Source organism: Podarcis raffonei, chromosome 1, assembly GCF_027172205.1.
Source record: "Podarcis raffonei isolate rPodRaf1 chromosome 1, rPodRaf1.pri, whole genome shotgun sequence".
Lineage (NCBI taxonomy): Eukaryota > Metazoa > Chordata > Lepidosauria > Squamata > Lacertidae > Podarcis > Podarcis raffonei.
The window spans coordinates 108,337,577-108,355,744 of NC_070602.1; the positions used below are offsets into that span (position 1 = coordinate 108,337,577).

General features: G+C 41.7%; 1 long non-coding RNA gene across 1 annotated transcript in view; it reads left to right on the plus strand.

The window, feature by feature from the left end:
- Nucleotides 1-2,593: 2,593 nt before the first annotated feature.
- The window catches only part of LOC128423380 (uncharacterized), a 99,721-nt gene continuing 84,146 nt past the window's right edge, over nt 2,594-18,168 (plus strand). Inside the window, exon 1 of the long non-coding RNA XR_008332740.1 lies at nt 2,594-2,664. This is a non-coding gene — a long non-coding RNA (uncharacterized LOC128423380). The remainder of the gene's footprint in view (nt 2,665-18,168) is intronic.

Here is an 18,168-nt window from a genome sequence, read left to right on the forward strand (position 1 = left end):
TTGTGTTCCTTGACCTTAAGACTTCCAGTTGACTACTGATCACCGTGGTGGGTCAGGCTCATGGGATCATTGCGTCCACTTCTGGGTGTTGCAGTTTTGGGGCAGGTATAGTTTTCCTACCTATGATCCAATTCTGTCCAAACGAACATCCCAGGGCACTGATCACTAACATTATTCAGGTCCCACAAAGCCCATGAAAATGAGTTTGGTCTTAATCCTGATCTTGTATGTCACCTGCTAAGGAACAACTATCTCATCGGTTTAAGTAAATAAATGAATGAATGCATAAATAGTTAAATAGATGCTTTTGAGATTGCCCATTTAAAGGGCCCCTGTGTTTGGGGATAGCTTTATAAATACTTAAAAATAAAATAAAAAGCAAAAAATTTTAAAACAACAACAACAACCCTAAAAACAGAAAAACAGCAGCTAAAAGCAGCATAACTAATTTCCTCCAAGTTTCAAATTATTTAAAAGGCAAAAAGAAGAAGAAAAAAGAATTTGCCTGTTGCCAGAAATATTTGGAAGCAGGCACCAGCCTAACCTCCCTAGCAGAGTATTCCACAACTGGGTGCCACCACTGAGAAGGCTCCCCTCTTTTGTCTGATTGCCACCCATCTTACCTCACCAGGTGGCTAGGTTTGCTAAGTATTCAATAAAACTATGTGAACTGCAGTATTGCAAAATGAGATTGATTGCTCCATTGTCTATGTTCATGCTTCCCAAGTGCCCCTATGTGAGGCAACATTTTGAACAGACATGTCATCCAGGCAGGGGAGTGGGTTATACAAAAAGGCTAAATGAAAAGTTTTCTGCCTTAGCTGTTCGATTTGTGTTTTAAAACCTGCCCTCTCAGTTGTACTGTTTTGGAAAACATTTTAAAGGCTATGTCTGTAAACCACATTGGGACTTATACATAGAAGGCCATTCATCAATACAACTATCATTACATATTTAATATATATATATGTGCGAATTGATCTGCAAATATAATTGAAGGGAAGTATAAAAGTGCCACTACTACTGTCTTGATGCTGGACAGCATTTGTCTCATCACAGCAATTTCCAGAGCAACAGCTGTTAGAAAAAATCCCCACAATCAGAGATATCATGGTGGTCCCAAACACAGGCCCAACACGGAGGTACCAGTCATGGGGGACCCATAAAAGGCTAAATGGGAAAGTGCTGCCCTGCTGCTACCCAAGCCTCCCTTATATGGTGGTGCGACAGTGCCTGCAGCAGGTTCCAGTGAGCTCTTGCTGGAATCTTGCAAAATCTCACAGCGTGCATGAGATCTTGTGAGACTTTGCCAAGAACTTGTGGAGCACACAAGATCTCATAGGTTCTCACCGGAAGCAGCTGCCTCCGCTTTTCCACCAGCAGCGAAGGTGGTAGAGTAGGCAAGGTGCCCGCAGGGGCTCTGCCCCAGGGTTCTGCCACCCGAGGCGGCTACCTCAGCCCCCTCCATGGGTAGGTCAGCCCTGGTACAAGTTAATGCAAATTGCATCATGGCACAAGTGCAGCCTGATTACAAGCCTCTGAGTTGCTTTTCATGCTACCACAACTCATGCTGGAAGCCACTGGAAGCCATGAACGACTCCTGTTTCTCCCTCTATCTGGAATCTATTCAGAAGCTAGCCTTTAGTAACATGCACCAGGGACAAAAGGTTCAAACGTGGCTTGTTTCATTGTGTGTGTGTGTGCGCGTGTGTGTGTGTGCGCACACACACACACACACACACACACACACAAAAATCATCTTTATCAGTCTAAGATACTTATGTCAAGATCTGAAATGTGTTAAACAGTTGGGTGAACACTAGATATTGTCCCACAACAGAGAAAGTAGCACGTCTACAACGTCTCACATCCCTGTCTGGAGTCGTTCTTAATGATACATCTCACCATTAAAAGAATTATGCTATACACTGACATGGCACCATTGTTGAATTATTTTCAATATTTAATTTACTGTGCTGAGTTTCACAGCATGCACACATATGCTATTTGTACCTATACATTTATCTACTCTTTTCTCTGTCTCTTTCTTTCTCCTGAAGCCCTAACATGATTGACACTCTCTGAGAGCCAAAGTTGGAATAAGGAACATGCACAAATGATGGTTTCCTTAGCAACGGGAACCATGTGAATTCTCTTCTTTCCTTGTTGGTGATTTTTTTTTTTTACTTTACTTAGTGGTCTCTCCACATTGGTTTTCATGGAGACTTGGAGGCCTGATGTCTATTTTTCTAAAAATAAAATAAAATCAGTGAACCAAAGAGAATTAAAAGGATGTTTTGTTGTTGATTTGAATGTTTAATTTTGTTTAACTGACAAGATTCTCAAAAGCACATACTCATTTGAGCATTCATAGTTTTGTGGATTTTTTAAAAAATCATCTCTTCTTAAAGGGATAAATGGATATTCAATTTCCAAAAGAAAAAAATAACTGTATATTGAATGAAGGTGACCATCCTAAACATATTTTCTGTTAAGTAAGACATATTGTATTTGAGAGAGTTAACTTTCATGTAAGCATGCTTAGGACTGTGTCAATAATTTAATTTCCATACATAGTTCTGTTATATTTGTATGTGAAAAGTACCTTTCCTTCAAATAACAAACCACAAATGTCCAACCAGCGATGGAGGATGAATTGGAGAGGTACCTAATTATTTTACTTATTTTATTTTTATTAAAAGCATTTTCGTAAAATCATAGAATCATAGAATTTTAGAGTTGGGAGAGATCCTCAGGGTCATCTAGTCCAACCCCCTGCAATGCAAGAATCTCAAGAAAAGCATCCATGACAGATAGATCATAGAAAATGCTACATAAAATTAGAAGTTGTTTGCTTGCCCAATCTGCCTCCCTAGCACTTTTAGCTCCTTTGCATGCAGTCAGATGCATGAGGGTACAAACTACATAGGATAGGGCAAGGAATCTTTAGCCCACAGGCCAAATTCAGCCTCACATGGGTCTCAATTTGGCCTGGAAGTCCTTGACACACACCCCCAGTGATGCCCACCCATCTCCCACCTGAAGGTAGAGACATAGCTGGAGTTGCCCTGCCCTTGCATGAAGTCTTGGGTTTACAATTTTGGGAGAGGGGAGACTGCGGCACTGGGGAGCGGGCAGGCTGGTGAGGTCCCCTAGATTTAGAGGCCTGAGTTGCCCTGCCCTCGCATGAAGTCTTGGGTTTGCAATTTTGGAGAAGGGAGACTGCCCACTGGGGAGCGGGAGGGCTGGCGAGGCCCCATAGATTTAGAGGCCCTAGGCTTCAGACTTCTTAGCCTATACATAAATCCGGTACTGCCTGCATGTGGAAGTGGCTGGACAGCCCTCTTGTCCTTCACCACAGGTAACAAATCTCTTGGGCCGCCCTGTCCTCTGTTCTGCTTTCTCAACAGAGGATGGCAATGAGGCAAGTGCTAGGAAAACACCTAGGGCTGTTTGCATGAATACACCACACAGTAAGTGATACTTTGTTGGCAGGATAATAAGTGCTAAAGGACCACTTACCTCCTCTTGTGTGTTTGTGTGTGGGTTGTTTTTTTTAGCCCACAAGAGTTTGGAACATATATGCAAAGCGCACAGAAGAAGTCACTTTTATTGCAGCAACCTCTGCCATGCTGGTATACGAAGTGCTTTTAAAGAGACACCATCAACTTGAAATCGTCGTTTTTAAGTGTTAAAAGTGGTTTCATATGTTACACTTGCCCTCATATTTCACTTTCATTTCCTTCAAAGCCATTCATGAGGATGGTTAGCCTCTTTGCCCCTCCACACCCACACCACAATCAGACTTCAGTCGGGAGGGCTGTCTATGGATGCAAAGGAATATATATTTGCTTCTAAGTCACCTTTAGTCATTTTCTCTCCTTGCTCCCCTCCCGCAAACAACAGGTACATGAGGCACACATAGGACCGTAGCTCAGAACTGCATACCGTAAGGAACATGAAAACATCTGGCCCATGTTGTTCTGATTGCATACTTTGTTTTCCCATGCCATTGCCACACTCTGGTCCAAACGACTGGCTGATCCAGAATATGTTATTCTACCAGGAGAACAATTTTAAAATAGCTCATAGTGAAATCCCTGTAAAATTCAGCTCAAATTCTCACATTCGTTTATGACATGATAAAGTCACTGCAATGTGACCCCCCCCCCATTATTTTCACTTCTACGAGAACAATGTGTGGACGTAACAAATATCATTGCAGGAAGCAGGATCCAGCCTCCTTGGGGCCTCAGCTTTCTGGCAGGCCTCAGTAGTGCCAACACTTGCTCTGAGAACTAGGCCCAGATACCCTGGGCTTTGTCTTGCCTATAGCAGCAGCAGCAACAACAACATAGGCATCTGCAAGTCACATATGACTGTAAATTTTCCGCAATGCCCAATGAATGGAACTGTCTCATTTTTCCAATCTCAAATTCTGTTACCCATCTATCTGCAGCTATTAGTGAATCCGTTTTCTTTAAAATATAATAATGATGATGACGATGACGATGATGATGATAATAATAATAATAATAATAATAATAATAATAATAATAATAATCCTCATGAAAATTCTTCAGAATTTTGGTGTGTATATCTTCCAAAGAAGCCAATTTTTTTGTATTACAGTCTTTACTAACATACAGATTTGTGCACAGTTCTGTCAGCAATTTCTCCTTGACAGATGTTTGGCAGAAAAGTATCCAAGATGCTCTCTACTTTGAAATGGATTACAGAAGAAACAGAAAAAAGTGTGGCTTTGGGAATTTGGGGGAAACTTAGAAATAAATTGCTGAGGATTTCACTTGGTAGGTCTAAGCCCTGGTTGTCCTAACGGACCAGTCTCCACTGGCTTCGGTTCTCATATTGTTTCTGAAACAATAATACCTTTGAATGCAAACTGAACTGAATTCCATCCCTACCACGGAGTGACGCTGTATGGGAATGCTGTGGGTAGCAGGCATCCGCTCACCACAGATCACAGGGCTGGTGGTGCCCACAGTTCACCACTAATAAAGTTATACTGAGGGATAATGATGTTGAGGGACTGCCAGATGCCCCTCAAGCCTGGATCCAGGCCTGGCAAGAAGGCCTGTTGAAAACAAAGGGGCAGCACATGAAATGACTGAAGGAAACCACTGCACAGCGTCATGAAACCACCCCCTGAGCCTTATGAAAGAGTGAAAGAAGCTTGTTGGGATGAAGCAGCCAGGGAATAGCTCTTGGGCAGTCACCCAGAGGGCAAAGAAATGTGAACGACGTGAACTGGCCTAGGAGTAAAATGTGCATTGGAACCTTTCACCAGACAGCATCCCTCATAGATTTTCTGGAGCAATTGCAAAATTCTCTCTCCTGCAGAATGAGGCAGCCACGTGATTCACCTTTTGCTTTCCTCTCAATAAAGGATTTAGTTCCATGCTCACAGCAACAGGGACCTGTTCTCTCCCCCCCCCTCCCACCACCTCCTTGATGCTCTCTTAGGCCCTTCTCAAATCCTCCTGTTTACTTCCACAGGTGGAATTGTGATTTGCTCTTCTTGTACATGCTTATTATTATTAATTTTTTCCCCAACGTCTTGATATTTCTGTGTGGCTGCCGTGGGAGATTTCACAGGTGGCTGATGAAGCTCGTTATATTTATTTGGACCTCCTCAGCGCTCCTTAAAAGGCAATTAAAATGAGAATGGAAATGACTGTATGTGGTCAAGCACACTGCTGCCTGACAATTCACACAACTGCCAGCAGAATATAAAAAGGGAGGGCTGTTTGCACTGGCACAAGGCGAACACAGCTGTGCTAATGGCTTCCCAAACTTCTGCATTTGAAATTTGCCCAAGAGGAACTTTTACAATGGCATCAGTGACTGAAGCACATTAACCCTTCTAATCTATACATTTAGCAGACTGCAGGGCAGGAATAGGCAACATGTCCCTCCCTGTCAATCATAGTTTTCTCCTCCGGCATATTAACACAGGGTGTACAGCAGGGCCTGTTCTATAGACTGGCACTAGCTGCTGCACAACAGCTTCAGCCAGTGGTGGACCTACATTTTGGGGCCCCTGAAGCTTGAGCTATTATGGGAACCCCTTCACAACCGGCAACAGGGTCTCAGTAACTACTGTTATCTTCTTCTATGGGGTTGTTTACAACAACCTTTGCAACATCTAAGCTACTGACTCTCAAGCTTTGGGGTTGTTGAAATACATACAACAACAAAATTAATAAATTTGAGTCATGCAACTCAAGTTGCATCTGCTAGACATGTTTTTTTTTAAAGTAATGTGGACTAAAGTCACTTATGAGGCCCCTCCGGGGGCCCTGAAGCTTAAGGTTCATTAGTTTCATAGTAGATCCACCCCTGGCTTCAGCTGCTTTTGCAATCCACCCAACACCAACACCCACCTTTCAATGGTGGGGATGGTGGGTTGCATTCTTCCAACATCATTGCATAGGTGGAGCTTTTTGCCAGTATGTAAGTGCAACCTAGGCTGCATCTAGGCACATCAAAGAAGCATTTCAGTTAAATGCGTTTTAAACCTTGTATGAGGAATTGCGTTGGCAAAAATGGAACGCCATCTGGGGTCACAGTGTTACCATGCATATACAATGCATATAAAACACTTTTTCTCCACCCATCCAGCTGAGTCCCTAGAATGATCACTTTAAAAATACCTATTCTTCCATCACTGGTACGGCTTAACCCTAAGGAAAGAAGGAAAGGCAAGCATGAGCAAAAAAGCTTCCCCTATTTACATTTTGGGATTGGTTGAATCTATTTGTTTTGGTCCCCCTCAGTTTCTGTTTTTTCACGTGGGTTTGTTATTCTTTTTTCGTTAAGTTCTCCTGAAAATTCATCAGCACTTTAATGAGAATTTCTCCTAGTAAGCACATGTTTGCATGCAATTTTGCCTTAGGGTTAGGCCATACCAATTGTCTACTGGAAGATTGCCTTGCAAAAATAGATTTAAATAAATAAATAAATTCTAAGATATGCATTTCGACGCACACTTTACCCTAGTATATGCATTTTTGTACACATTACCTGGCTTAAGGATAGCATTGCAAAATTCAGAGAAGTGAGAATTTTGGAGGACGGCTATGTTTTGGCTTGCATATGATCTCAGAAAGTGCAAATTAGGTGGGTCTAAATGAAAATGGAATTGAGTTTCTTCCCCATCCCTATTTATGCCGGCAACGTATAAATTTCAAGGCAGAAAATGATTTTTGGCTGTGACTTAGCTCTCTAAGACCTTCACAAGAGATGGTTCTCAGGGTCAGCGTTCTCAGAGAATGTAGTTTCAGTATCCCTTCATGTCTGTTTTACAAAACGTTTGTGTGGGTCACCGTCCAGCGGTTTATATTGCTCAAAGTGCTTCTGTTGGTCTTTTGTATTCCTTTTCCATTCCAGAAGTTTGTTTTAGAGAGTTGCAGCCCAACTTTTTTATTTTCTGTGTTGCAACATATATTTTGATATGGTAATGATGTCTATGTTGCACCTTGGTACTGGAAATAGTAGTTTTCTTTTGATGCTTAATGTAGATGTACATTCAGCTGTGTATGTATATACGTATGTGCATATAGAAAAAACAACAGTTTTTTGAGAAATTCCTAGGGCCAAATTAGATGTGATGTTAAATGTGGGTAAACATACAACATAGGGAAATTGGGAGAGTATTGAGAGGGAAGCAGAGTTGAAATCGCTGCATGCAGTGTGTGTGTGTGTGTGTGTGTGTGTGGCAACTAAGTGTTTTCTCCCAACAACAAAAAATCCATCTTCAGAAATATTTTTTGGTTCCAGTAGGAAAGTTTTCACAAAGGCCAATGGCAACTTCTGACACAGGGAATTTTCAGCAGAACTGCAATGCAGGGGAGGCTTAGACTTACTTACAAAATGAAAAAAGGTGTATAATAAATGCCTAGAGATGCATTTAACATGAACAATGGTTTGACCCATATGCTGCAGAACAAATAATTAAATAAATAAATTGGAATATCCTGCACATTTCAGAACAAAGGGATGCTGGGTTTGGTGCATCATATCAGACACAGTGGATAGTCTCCAACTATGAGTAGACCCACTGAAATGAATGAACATGGCTAAGTAAGGCCTATCAATTTCAGCAAGTTGAATACCACCCAGTCACACCTTAAAATAATCGTAGATATCGCATTGTACCTGCTATATACAGTATCTACACAGAAAAGGCTGTAGCTCAGTGGTGGCTCATATGCTGTGTACACAAAAGGCTCCGGATTCAATCCTTGGCACTTCTAGCTATAACTGGCAAAGACACAAGTCTAAAGACCTGGTGAGTTTCTGACAGCCAATGTAGACAGCGCTGAGATAGATGGAGCCGTACCTAGTCTGGCTTGATATAAGGCAGCTCCTTGTGACATTGTGAGTCCAATTCTTATTCTTGCCCTGTGGAGGTTGTGGGGGGTGGATAGACAGAAACACCATGGTTTCTACACCACATGAATATAATAAAGGCTGCATGCCACTTTGTAAACAATTCTCTGGCCATTTTGGGAGGTGTGCTAATGCATGAATCTCTGATCTGCCTGAAGGGTCATAACAGCGTGAATTGCCTCTGTCACCAATTCCCCGGAAAAGAAGATTCACATAACCATTTTTCTCCCCACTGTGTGGTGATGATTTTCAGGAGATGGATCCACTGCAATTTAGGTGTGTTCAGGAAACCTCGCAGGTTCGGGTAGGCGAATTACCCTAATTCTTCTTAGACTTAACATATAAAGGCAGTATAATTGTATTAGACTCCATTTGTATAATTGCATTAGAACTAAAATTACAGTAAATTCTCAAGAGCTACTGCCAAAGGGCTCATAAATTCAAGGATTTATTTGGCTGCACACATTTCTTAATATGAGTACAATTTAATCTAAATGCCATTGTAGGGGTTTTTTTTGGGGGGGGGATTTCTCCTTGCTAGTAAACAAAGATTTCTTTCTCAGTGTAGGGAGAAAGAATCCATCAGAAGACAACCCAATTTTAAGTCTCAATAATTTTCCATGCGAAAGATTTATGCAGTAGTAAATTCTGAAATGCGGGAGCTAATCATGACCATCTTCTATAACCACACCAGCAAAGAAGTCCAAAAATGCTGGAAAATGTGTTGATCCATAGCTTAACACCCATTTTATTAGGATTGTTGTTTAGTCGTTTAGTCGTGTCCGACTCTTCGTGATCCCATGGACCAGAGCACACCAGGCTCTCCTGTCTTCCACTGCCTCCCACAGTTTGGTCAAACTCACGTTGGTAGCTTCGAGAACACTGCCCAACCATCTCGTCCTCTGTCATCCCCTTCTCCTTGTGCCCTCAGTCTTACCCAACATCAGGGTCTTTTCCAGGGAGTCTTCTCTTCTCATGAGGTGGCCAAAGTATTGGAGCCTCAGCTTCAGGATCTGTCCTTCCAGTGAGCACTCAGGGCTGATTTCCTTAAGAATGGATTATTAGGATTGGAAGGCCATTAAGAGAACAGTGAGTTAGTAAACAGTGGTGCAGTGATTAGCATGTTGGACATTGGCTGGATTCACTTTGGCAGGGTTCAACTGGATTGCCATGAGATTCATGGGGTGACCATGGGCCAGTCCCTGCCTGAGCCTAGCCTGGCTATCAAAGGGATTGTCTGCCAGGCCAGACCTGTTCTCCAATGCCCCAAGCTTAAAATACAGGCAAATGCCACTCCTGCAGATTATGTCATTAGTGCTATTATGAAAAGGTATTGGAGCAGCATTCTCCCGCATTCCTGCTCCACTTCACTTAACTCATTCTGCTAAAATCAACATATTCTAGAAAAGCACAACTCTAGATGCCTCATCTCCAAATTTTGTAGGACTAGGATGAAGTATGCACCGATCTCCAGCTATGAGAAAATTGCCTGCATTTGATTCAGCCATAATTGGGAAGATTACAAGTGATCAGGTTTGGATTCCCAAACTGTGATCTGCAAGCTTTATTCAGGTGATCCATGTTGTGTCTGTGGATTTGTGATTGAAGACAGGTGATGGCACATCCATCTCATTAAATATGCAAATCGATTTGTAATTGTATTTTTATTGCTTCTATTTCTTGTATTGTATTACAATTTGAACTGTATGGAATTAAAATTGCAATGGGATAAAATGGAATAAATAAGAAATAAAATAAGCAAAAAACAACAGCAAATAAGCATCTAGCAGCATCTAGCGCAGCACACTGCAGTGGTGCTGTGATAGCGGGCAAAAAATCATTAAGTGGTCCGCTAAGACCCACAGCAATATTCAAGTGGTCCAAGTATGGGAACCACTCCCTTATTGCAATCCACAGTGGTGAAAAGTCTCTAGGAAAAGCATGTAGAAAGATGGAAGATATTTTAAACAAACAATCAAACCCACAACACTTATTCCCACTCCCATTTGTGTTAATGTTTCATTTTCCAGATTTAGAGTCTTTGTTGGTGATTTCAAAAAGTCACATATCCAATAACATTTTATTTAAGCTCTTTAAAACCTGCCAAGATAAAAGCTAATCTTTCCTGTAATCAGTATGCAGAGATGAAGAGAAGCAGCAGCAAAGCAGTTGCTGCATGTTTGCTGACAAAATATTTAATCCAAACATTTAATTTCAATCTGCCACTGTTCTCAGTTGGTATAATTACTTTAAGCAAATATCATGTAAGAAGAAATGGAAAATAGTCTCAGCCAGCGAAATGTAAATAATAAAAAATAATCATCATCATTGCAGGCTTAAAGCCTTCTTTAGGGTCTGTTCTGTAGACTATTTTAAATGCTTTAAGTGGCTTCACATTAATTCTAACATCAGAGTCTGTGATTCTGCCATGCCCACGAATACTATAAAGCCCTGCAAATAACATGCAGCCAAAAATACTGCCTTTTTCTGATTGGAATTTACAGATCCAGCCATAAACGTAACAATGGATACACAAATGTCACACAAATCTGGACAGTCAAATGACATCAGGAGATTTAAAGTGCTCAGTAAATTTCCACACCATTATTATTCACTTGGATCGGAGACATTGATTGATGTTTGATTTGATTTGTCCAGATTTACAGTATGTTATTGCTACTTGATTCCAAACGTGGTGTGGGTGTGTTTGTATGTATGGGGTATGATCTGTAGCAAGGATGTAATGAATTGACACCTACATTTTACAGCCCCTTTAACATACAGTGAAATTTTGCACCATTTCTCTCATTTTCAGGGTAATGTCTGCTGTAATGCATGCTGAAACTTGCCAGCTTATATTGAGAAGCAGGGCAATAGGTCTTTCATTAACTGGGACCAGTCAAATGAAATATATCTGACTAATTGAAATGATTGTGCTGGTTCTCAGCCCAATTCAGAATCCAATTCAAAGTGCTCGTTCATACCTTGATAAGACATGAATGGCATAGGGCCAGATACCTGAAAGACCACCTTTTACCACATGACTTACTCCAAATGCAGAGGTCATCTTCAGAAACCTATTCTTTTTCCACTTTTTTTTTTAATGCTTAGTTTAAACTTTTATAAAATGCAATTACCCCCCTGCCTTCCAGGGCAAAAACATTAGAAGAACATAAAAAGAGCCCATGCAAAGGAAAAGCCCATCGAGTCATGCATTCTGTTCCCATAGTGGCCAATCCAATGCCTATGGGAAGACCACAAGCAAAGTATGAGAGCCATAACACTCAGGATCCCCATCTACTGGTGTATTGAGGCAGGCCACCTCTGATACTGAAGGCAGCCATCATTACTAGTAGAAACTGATCTCCTCCTCCCTGACATTGTCTAATCCCTTTTGAAAGCTATCTAAGTTGGTGACTATTACTATTACTTGTGATGGGTGAAGCAAGTGGTGACCAGGAATAGGGTATTCTCTGTTTTGGTACCCTAGTTATGGCATCCTCTCCAGGAATACTTACCTGGAGCAAGGGATGTAGGAAGGCACCTATTTACACAGCAGTTTGATTTCCACTAAATACTAAATAATTTCTCTCTGTTTACCTAATTATCTATGAAATTTATGTAAGTTAGGTGGAATCTACAAACATATTTTTTATATTAAAAAAATGTTCTGCAAATGCTTTTTTAAAGCTTTTTTTTAAAAAAAACATTGCATTTTCCATAAGGCTCACCATTGCCATCTAATGTCACATTGTATATTGCACTTAAAACACTTTTTGCAGCTCTATAGCTGAGTCCTTACAAATTTAACGTAATGACACAGCACCATTCATTTCAATGGAAGGGCCATTCATTTCAGTGCAAAGGAAATGTAATTTAAAGGGGAAGGGGAGTCATCAATTTCTGTATCTTTGCAGACTGCGGGGAGAAAAACTGCATAGCTAATTCCGATCGGTATTTGCTTGATTGATTTCCGTTCCGGCTATCGGACGAATAAACGAACATCGGTGATCTCTGCTTTTGCTTCTATTTTTCTTAGAATTCTCTGACATCCCTACTTGGTGCAGAGTCTGATGCTCTTTGCTAGATGAGGACCTTTTTATTTGCCTTGGGCTTTTAGATGGACATTTGTTCATTTCCCCCACCCCAGTCCCAAAAGATCCCCACTGCAGAACTATATGATACAGCCCAAAATGTTCAGTAGGTCTCTTCCACCCTCTAGAGAGCCTTTTTAGGAATGTGGGTCAGTGTAGGGTTTTATATATATATATATATATATATATAGAGAGAGAGAGAGAGAGAGAGAGAGAGAGAGAGAGAGAGAGAGAGAGAGGTCATGTTTGTTCTTGCTGTTTTTGGACATCTTTTACTGACTTTATTATTAATGTGTTTTTAACTTATGTAAGTCACTCTAAAAGTCTTTGTACTAAAGACTGGGGTGTGAAATATGTGCAGAACAAACAAAGAAATGAACTTATCTACCCTGGTAACCAGATCAACCTTCAATTAGGTTTGGGCAAGTCATAAACGACATCGTGCACGGGAGCTGGATAACTGCATCTCGACCAGGTAACAAAACCTATTAACATTTAAATTGAGAATCCCAGGAGGGGCAAGCAGACTAGGCAGAATACATAACTCCTTATGTGTGACAAGCCGTTCGCTGTGTATGGCAGACAGGATTAAACAAAGGAAATGCAGCATATACACATACTGAATAGGACTCATTGTCCAAAAGGAAATACAAACCTAGGTAAGCATGCCTCGTACCCTTAGAACCTTGCAGGCACACACACAGAGCCTGTCATCCCATGCAGGGCAAACCATAGCAAGCATAACTGGTATGCTTTTTTGCTCATCCTGGTTGTATCTCCTGAGCCCCCCTAGATATCCCCCTCAGTTTGGTGACAGAACTGTGCATGCCACATGGTTACTCCTGGGACACCCCCCCTCCTTAGACTATTCCATTGCCAATGTTGCAGTAAGTTTTAGGTGCCAGTCCAATCGGGTTCTGTACGTGAAACTGGAGCAGCGTGGGCAAGGGTCTTCGGTGCTATCTCTGCCTTTGCCTCAGGGAGATATACCCCAGGGCTGGCCCTGGTCACAGGGTGAGATTGCTCTGCTCCTTAATTAATCACAATTGTTTTTTAATCTCAGCATACTCAAGTCAGTTTAAATCACAACAGTGCCATGCCAAACATCCATTTGTGTCCATGTGCAAGATAGCAATCTGGGCAAGATACTAAGTCATTTCTCAAGCAGAGCCCAGCCCAGAATATTAGAAACTGTCCGCTGCCTGTTGGGTGAATCTGAAAAACTAAGCCTGTTATCATCATCATCATCATCGGTTTTGGTATTTGTTATAACTTCTTACCCACCCTTCACCATAAGGTCACATGACCTGTTACAACAGTATAAAAACACACCCACACCCATATAAATAAACTTAATAAATAAATAAATAAATTGTGAAATCAGCTTTTTAAAAAAACTGTACAATGCATCAATCTTTCACTTAAGTTGGTAGCTTGTAGATGGATACCAAGCCTCACACTTTTTCTTCTCCTCCTCTTCTGTAGTAGCTCCAGTCACAAATGATATATAACATATCTCTTTTTTTTGAGGGGGGAGGGGAAATAATATTGCCGTCCTTTGGTCATTAAGAAGCAAAAGAATCTCACTAATTTATTTAGCAAAAGCATTCAAATATTAGAAATAAATCCTGTCACTCTACCCACACAGATCATCCAGCCTAACTTGCTGTAATTAGGAAATGCAAAACATATTGAAGGGGGGGGGCGGGAAGGGGAAAAAATAGGAGGGAGTCTGAACTTAGCAGGTTCCAAAGAACCTCAGTGGGTGATGTTGCTTCTTGAGTAATTACTACAATAACTCTTTGAAGTGAAGGGTGCAATTTTGTTTACTCCTTAACCAGTCTTGCTTGTATTACAGGTCAAGCATGCATGTCAAAAACTGTTGGCTTTAACCGCAGCTATTTCTGTTAACTTATCTGATTTGTTTACATGGCTAAACAGTTAGGGCTCCTCTCTCTCTCTCTCTCTCTCTCTCTCTCTCTCTCTCTCTCTCTGTACTGCAAGAAAAGAATTCCACTGCAGTGGTTAGGAGAAGCAGCACAGGCTGACAATGGTAACCTAGTTCTTTATTTATTGCTCCCAGCAGGTGTCAGATGCTGTGGTTTCTTTACAACCATCAACACCCTGGGGCTTTTTAGTTCCACATACAAGATAAGGAAGATGGGGGATGGCAACTAACCTCCAGGGATTAGGTACCTGAATCCTATCCCAACTGCTAGCAGACTCCAGCTGTGTCTAAATGTGTTTTTGTGCGCTTTTTTTGTTTTTTTGAGGGGGGGAAGGAGAATTTCTGATGTTCAGTGGTTGCTGATTACTTCCAGATTTTAGTTCTACCCCAGTGGAGATTGGCTACAAAGAGTTTTAGCTGTTGTTAAAAACTGCAATTGCGCCAAGGAAATGTCTTCTTTACAACCAGTTTCAAAAACACGAACTGTTAAAGCAGTGTTTTAAGGAAAGGTGTGGGGCGCCAAGGAGAGAGAGAAAGAGATCTGCAGATGTCTCAGGAAACCCGTTCAAATCAGTGTAGCAAGGCAGAGTTAAATGTGGACAAGCCATACTTATTGTGCGTTCGTTCTTTTACCATGGTGGGTTCCAATCAAACTTCCAGCTGCAAATTAATTGACAGATACCAAGGCTGATTTTAAATATCTTTGGATGCTTTCATAAAAGCAACTCTATGTAACTCCTGTAAACATTCCTCCAAATTTTCCCCCCTGTAAACATTCCTCCAAATTTCACAGCTACCTCAGCTCCTTTAGATGTGGAAGAAGTTTGTTATAATAAAATCGGATGCTAGAGCAAAAAGTCCCCTTCTGCTTCTCTGTTAATACATAGAGCTCTGTCTTTAATGCATATAGATTTAAGCCATTCATAAATAATATTGTTAGTTCACTGTAGATGAAGGCATCATTTGACCTGTGGAAAAGGAGGAGGCAAGTTACAAATGAAAGCTAGAGACTTACACTTAAAAAACAAAACAAAAACAACTCACTCTGGGCTTGGTGTAAGGTAATTATATATACAATACAGTATATAATATAACCTAACATTATATATATTATGCAACACATAAAGAGTTAAAGGTAATCCACTGTCAAAGTTAAAAGCTCAGCTTTAGGTTTAGTTTCAAAATAAGTTAAAATCTACTTCAATTTTTAGAACTTCAACAGGAAATCAAGTTCTTGCATTCTCTGAAGGACTTCAACTGCTCCTGTTCTCACCTTAATCCCCACTTGATCCCCACCCATTGCCTGCTCCCATGACAAAAACAGAACACCTGTTCCCCCAAACAGTAGGACTGTGCACAGCCACCTGATCCACCTTCTCTGACTTGGGGAGCACCCACTCTGGATCCATCCCCCAAGCAATGGTGGAGAGGGGCTGCTAAGCTTTTTTTAAAACACACACACACACACAACACACTTTTTAAAAATATAGTTAAAATAGGGTTTAAAAATACAGTCGGGAGTTCTCAAAGATGAAATTGCGGATGTAACAAAAATATGTAACTTGTCCTTCAGATCAGCCTCCATACCTGAAAACTAGCAAGTGATCAGCAGAGGTGGCAGTATATTATAGTACCCTTCACCTTCTACCCTTGGGGGATGAGAGAAGGTAACGTGCTTCCGTGTGCTCCATGTTTACATTTTATCTGCTCCTTGTAGCTGCTGCATCAGCTTTTGCGCCGGGATTCCACTGTAGTGTGTACCCATAACAGGGGAAGGGTATACCACAACAGAAGCCACGTGTGACCAAGGAATAATCAGACCTTTTAACATATATGGTACACATTTCCCCCACTGGCTTTAATTAATTCAATGCGTTTAGATAAGTTAGACAGCCGCTATCAGTCATCATACAATCACAAATTATTACATGTGCTTTGATAACCGCGAGGAAGCTATTATGTTTTTTTCTGTATCAGGTTGTTGATCGACAGCTATCCAGATGCTTTTAGCTGATAACAATCAGCCAAGAGCTGCCGCTGATTATAACGAACTGTGAAAAATGTGGCTAATCTGTGTTGGTTTGGGGATGTCTGGAAATACAGTCTTTTGATCCTTTTTGTGCTTTCCCGGCTGTGGGCAAAGTTGGCCGACATCACTGAATATAGTGTAGTGACCAGCCTGCGCTAGCAAGTATGCGTGTTTATAATCTGAAATGTGCCATCAGTGCCTTGAGGGCATAGCACAGGGGTGGGGAACTTGTGGCCTTCCAGATATTATTGAATTCCCACTCTCATCAGCCCCTGGCAGCATGGCCACTGGTCAGGGATAATGGAAGCTGCAGTCCAGCAGCACCTCAAGGGGCGCAGGGCTCCTACTTTTTGCATAGGGGAAGCAAAAACAGCAGCACAGTAGCAGTAGCAGCTGCCTACAACACAAGCACAGGAATTCAATGGGGCAAAGTGAAACCTCTGACATCAGTAAACTCAGTGCCTTCCATTTCTGGCACCTTTGTCTGTCTCTGCAATCATCACCAGCTGCTCGCTCACACACTCCCATAATTCACAAATTTGGCATTGTGTTTTCCATCAGGATACTGGACTGTTGCGTCCTGAATATAGGCCGCTAAGCTTGTACGGTTTGGGAACAAATGAGATGCTGCACCCACCTATTTGATCCCACTGGAAACACTATTTCCTGGAGGGAAAGCTAGGACTAGACAAACGTCGAAGGAGCATTGCTTACTCCTTTGCATGCATGCCACAGTCCCTCTCTACATTACCTCCACAGGCCCATAGCACATGGCATGGTGGGGCTGTGCTATATACCTGTCCTCCATCTGGCTGAGCTACTGCTGCATTCAGGGATGGAGACAGGGACAGGCAAGGAGGTGGCAAGGTCAGTGCGGTGCAAATGTGCCAGCAGGGGCACCAGATAGCTTCACTAGTGTGTTTGCACCACGCCAGCCTTGCTGCTGCCTCTCCCCCTACCCCTACATCCTAGTATGCAGCAGCAACTCTGTCAGAGGCAGCTTCCACCGTGCTGCCCACTACTGCCCTGTTCAATGCTTCTGCCCCTTGCTGTGTTCCAGGTGTGGGAAAACACACATTTAGAACTCTGCAGAGGGAACAAGACAGAAAGAATCATGGGCATAGCCAGGATTTTTGTTGCGGGGGCAGGACTTTGTTGGGGCGGCAGAACTGCCCTGATTGGTCAGTTAGTTAAGTATTTCTATTGTTTTTCTTGATCTAGGGGGTGCAGCTGCTCCCCTTCCCCCTTTGGCTACTCCCATGTAAAGAAGCCTTCACTTTCTGCATGTAACAGCATCTGCATGTAATATCAAGTCTCATCCTCTAGTCATAGGTTTCCATGTGGCACTCAGATTGTTTTGTATGCTGTTCTCTAACAGAGAGGAGTGAGATGGGTTGCGCTTTGCTATCTTCAAACAGACAGCATTAAGTGGTCTGGAGAATTTAATTTTAACCAAACCAACAGCAATCTTCATAAACAATCTCACAAGTGGAAAAGAGAGGGAGAGAGAAAGAGAAAAGCATTGTGTTTGCTAGCTAAATCCATCCATGGAACATAACAAGAGGTTATGCCACCGCCTCAAATGATCAAAGGAGCTATTTTATTTGATTACAGTGGAAAGTTGCCACAAGAGCCAAAGTCAGAGAACATTATCATCTCAGCATAATTATTCATTAATGATTTAC